Raw genomic sequence first — 5,366 nt, 5'->3', positions numbered from 1 at the left:
TTCACTAGGATTATACAGTGGTAGGCACCGATCACTTTTTTGCTGTTCCGATCCCCGATCATCCGATCAGTTTGGGCAACTGATCCGATTCCGATCATCCGATCATTTTTTTAAAGTACTGCAGTTCCGATCATCATTCCGATCATCCGATCATTAAAACTTATAATAATTATAATTATTTTTTTAAATAATAATTACAAGAAACACCTATAATAGGCGTTCTTAAAGTAATAATTTCAAATAAGTAATAACTTAATTATTTGCTGATAAATATTTTTATTTTTCCTCTTTCTTTTGGTATATAGGACATTGTAAAGAAAAAAAAAAGTTATCTTAACGTCTTATTTTATGCATTTATATAAATCTACTCTTTTTATTCAATTTCTGAATGTATGAAAATGGAATTATATTCGCTATTTTAACTTTTGTTTGAAGTTGATTTAGATTTTTGAGAAACATTTTTCAACTTTTTAATATCTTATCATCTATATCTAGGAAATATTTTCTACTACGTATTCTATAATAAAACGAGCGATAGTGATCATTAATCTCCTATCCTTCCTGATTAAATAACTTTCTGAATAAAATATATTGGTCCATAAATAGATTACTTACAAGAAGAACATAAGCAATAAGGTTTTGATTATAAGTGAGTGTCATCTGCCATCCACGTATCCTAAAACATCCCATCCTGATCTGCGCATGCGCGGAACACGATGTTTACAAACACAGTGTTGATATCGTAGTTGGTCCAGGCAAGATGGCGGCAAGACAGCATGGCAGCTTTTATGGGAAAATGGCCAAATTCATGAATGACATGGACTCCATAATTCAGATAGCCTACCATTAAATGGAGAGAATCTGAGAAACATGACCATCAATCAGAAAAGAGAGTAGGTTATCTAATTTATCACATATACCGACATACAAGGGGTGTAGGTTATCTCATTTATCACATCTACCGACATACAAGGGGTGTAGGTTATCTCATTTATCATATTTACCGACATACAAGGGGTGCAAGTTATCTCATTTAACACATTTACTGACATACAAGGTTTCAGGTTACCTCATTTATCACATTTACCGACATACAAGGGGTTTAGGTTATCTCATTTTTCACATTTACTGACATACAAGTGTAGGCGGTGGCTAAGTGATTAGCGTGCGGGGCCAGCATTCATCACGCCATGGACGACATCGATTCGAATCCCCACGCTACCATCTGGGATTTTTTAGTCACCGCCGAGTGGCTTAAGACTATCCTCAGGCTGTCCAGAAGACCACCTATCATCCCGAATTCTAGAAGAAACCGTACAAGCGAATCAAAAATGAGTTACAGGGGGCAGCATGAGCCAAGCATAACTAGCGCCACTATAAAAATTGCCTGCGCCATGTCGGGCTTGGGCCAACCACCAGGCCCCTGAAGAAAGCCTACCGGCGCTATAGGCTGAGATGTAAACAAAAAAAAGTTACCTCATTCATCACATTTACTGACATACAAGGGGTGTAGGGTACCTCATTCATCACATTTACCGATATTCATTGCGTGTAGGGTATCTCATTAATCACATTTACCGAGATACAAGGGGTGCAGGTTATCTCATTTATCACATTTACCGACTTATATGGGGTGTAGGTTATCTCATTTATCACATTTACCGACATACAAGGGGTGCAGGTTATCTTATTTATCACATTTACCGACTTATAAGGGCTGTAGGTTATCTCATTTATCACATTTACTGACATACAAGGGGTTCAGGTTATCTCATTTATCACATTTACCGACGTACAAGGGGTGTAGGTTATCTCATTTTTCACATTTACCGACATACAAGGGGTGCAGATTATCTTATCTATCACATTTACCAACATACAAGGGGTGTAGGTTATCTCATTTATCACATTTACCGACATACAAGGGGTGCAGGTTATCTCATTTATCACATTTACCAACATACAAGGGGTGCAGGTTATCTCATTTATCACATTTACCGACATACCTCATTTGCCTCATTTACTGACATACAAAGGGTGCAGAAAGAAGCTTTCATATTTCAAGCAATTTTCAAATTCAAAACATATGTCAACATTTACTTTTAAAAAGATAAAAAAAAAAAACCTCATGTAGGACATATCGCGATAGGCAGTCGACAAAGACACGGTACTGTGTCGCAATTCATCCACCCTTTGTTTGTAAACAAATCCCGCGCATGCGCAGATTGGATGGGATGTCTTAGGATACGTGGATGGCAGATGACACCACACCGGGTAGGACACGTAGCAATGGGTTTAAAGTTGGATAAGTTCAGGTTCAACAAAGACATAGGCAAGAATTGGTTTACCAACAGTGGTGGATGAGTGGAAGAGACGTAGAAGTCATGTGGCGAGCGCCAACACGGAGGGGTATGGGGCGTTAGTTTGGTCCGTGGTCTGGGCGGCATGTTGCCCTGTCTCGCGAGACCTCCTTCCTCCTCCTCCTCTTGTTGCGGGGCCCGGGAGCCCGACGGGTGGGTGGGTGGGGGGTCAAGGGAAGGCAAAGCCCTCCCCCCCGGTTAAGAAGGTGGGGGGATCGAGACGAGGCGAAGCCCCCCCCCCCTTTAACTTAGGTCTTGTTGGTTTCCCGAAAAGGTACTGACGCTGCCGCCATTAGAGGGTGGTAACACTGCAGCAGAAAATGCATAACTGACGACTGGGGCAAGCCACTCGGTTACTGGAGTGAGCGGAAGCCCACTACTGCAGCCCACACCACACTGTCATGGCGTCGTGTAACAAGTCCCGCCAAGCAAATAAAGCGACTTTGCGCCTACGTGTCTCGTTCACGATACCTTACCAGGATTGAATAAATTAACGATCAATAATTGTCACTTAATTTTATAAATAAAGACGCTTATTGAAGTAACTATTTAGCAACGTGTATAAAAATAATTGTAAGAAGTCCGCAGTCACTTGTTGCCATGGCAACGCTGACCACTTTCTTTTGTGTGATCGGTGATCGGAAGTTAGTTTGTGAAGTTCCGATCTCCACAGTCCGATTACCTTTTACAAAGATGATCCAATCTTTGCATTCCGATCGCCAATTGCTGTTCCGATCAGATCGGAAGATCGGACGATCGGACTGATGATCGGAAGTGCCCAGCTCTGCTAGGATACCTTCTATACCAGCGATTCCCAAACTTTTCAGGCTACGGGCTATCTTCCAGCCTGCCACTCAGGGCCTCAGGCTATTACTGAGTCCAAGATTTGAGGAGTAATAAGATCCCGTCAGTACCTTTAAATCTCTACATTTTCTACAAATTTTGCTTACGCAGTGTATGAGTCTGATGGGTAATTATCAAAATTGAACGAAATGTCTAGACATTGGACGCTCGATCAATAATGCACTCCTCGGTAACTTTGAGAGTTTCACGTTTAAATGTGTTTCACATCTCCCTAGGGTCCTAGTAGAGTACCAAATACCTCAAACCGATCTGAGACTGCCACTGCATACTTCTGAGCACACGCCTGCTAGTTCCTCAGTTTCTCAAGATGGAACCCCAGATGAGTGCATCTTAAGAATTTCTTGGGCCTGATTCGTATCCTCATTGTTACAACAGCAGGTTTGTGGTCGATCTAAAAGAAATTAGCACTCCGGAAAACCGTACAGTTCTGAAGAATACTCCAAAGAGTACTAACGAGGAATTGATCAATCTCCTTTGGCACGCCGCCAGTGTTGCTATGCCCGAGGAGGCTAGTGTGTCTGGAACCATTAATCTGCGATTCTCATCATTCTGGACTTTGCAAAGTTCAGAAGGAATGAACTGTTTTGCATTTCTAGTGTCAGAACTACGGGGACCAACACATAACTTGTAGCCGACTTTCTCTGTGCCAGCAACTGCATTGAAGTCGTCCAAGACAATGAGTGTGTCACGTTGGGGGCACTGGTCGAACATAGAGTCGAACTTGGAATCGAACATGTCTTTCTCCTCTAGTTCACACATCTTGGTATGGACGTATACTGCAATAAGTAATATGAAGCCCAAGGTGTGCTTCAACCTCGCCAGCATCATATGCTCATCAGCAAGAGTAACCCCAACAACAGAGGACTGCTGTCAGCTAGAAATACCTAAAGTTACTTTCTAGAGACGAACACCATTGGTCTGGCCTGACCAGTAACAGGTGTAACCCCTACTACTGATCTCTCCATTATCAGGCCTCCTCGTCTCAGAGAGCTCCAGTGTATCTACTCTCAACCTCCTGAATTCAACTCAGCTGACAGATGTGGTAGTCGATGATCCTCTGTGAGGGTCAGGATGTTCGAGACACCCATACGGAGAGTCCGCTGGAGGTTACCCCAGGCCTAGCTTGACGAGCTTGTGTATCGTCTGCACTATCCTGGGGGTTCCCAGGAAAAGGGGTTGGGTGTTCCGTAGGGCAGGAGTGCTCTCCTGCCCCGACCAGACCTGTCAAAAATTGGCCTAATAGCTACAATCGGCTGATGCCCCCCCCAAAAAAAAGAAATAAAGAAACTGTCAAAAGTACTGGATAAACAGTTTGACAATCGCTCTATAATGCCCCACCCACTACAAAACCATGCAAGAGGAGACTGGTCGTTGGGCTTATAATCCCAACAGTCGTAGGGATACATGAGAGTATACGCAGCCACTATTTGAGTGGTGGCTGCTTGGGTCGAGGTCATGTAGACTAGCTAATTGGCTTCTACGAGCCAGGAGAGGCCGCCCGTTTTAGCCCGGAATAAGGAACAAAAGAAATGTATTGCTAGCCGCAGATAGCTCCGAATGTTTTATGAATAGCCCTGATCTCAAAGAGGTTTTTTTAAGAATAGCCCCAACTAGGCTAATACAAAATGAAAATGACAGACAATGAAAAGGCTGCTGCCTTTTCATTTTCTGTTAGCTCAGGTTGATGAAGCAGAGGGCTCGTTAGCCACCTAGCAAGTATCCATAGTCTAGCTGAGTGGTTCTCAATTTTTTTTGTCACACAAGGCACACTAACTTCTTAAAAAAAATATGGAATTATGTATACTGTAATGATGGGAAATGTGCACACTGCACCGAATTGCCCCAGCATTCAGCAGTTCCAAGTGGAACGAAGGACCGTAATTTTTCCGATTTCCAAAGGATCCAGCTGTTATTTAAAGAATTTCAAGAGGTAATTTATTGATATTTTGCTGTAGACAAAAACCTGTGGTCATTATCTATAGTTACGTGACAATTACACGAGATCGAACTCCGTTGATATAAAAATAAGGTAAAAGCATAACAGTAAAAGAAGCCTTTAATACGTCTTTAACACTGTATTAAATAAACTTGCAGCCTGCAGGAACTGATGACATGGCAAGAGTAAAAACCAGCATCTAAATT

Source organism: Eriocheir sinensis, chromosome 39 (assembly GCF_024679095.1).
Source record: "Eriocheir sinensis breed Jianghai 21 chromosome 39, ASM2467909v1, whole genome shotgun sequence".
Lineage (NCBI taxonomy): Eukaryota > Metazoa > Arthropoda > Malacostraca > Decapoda > Varunidae > Eriocheir > Eriocheir sinensis.
This window is presented reverse-complemented; position numbering follows the sequence as displayed.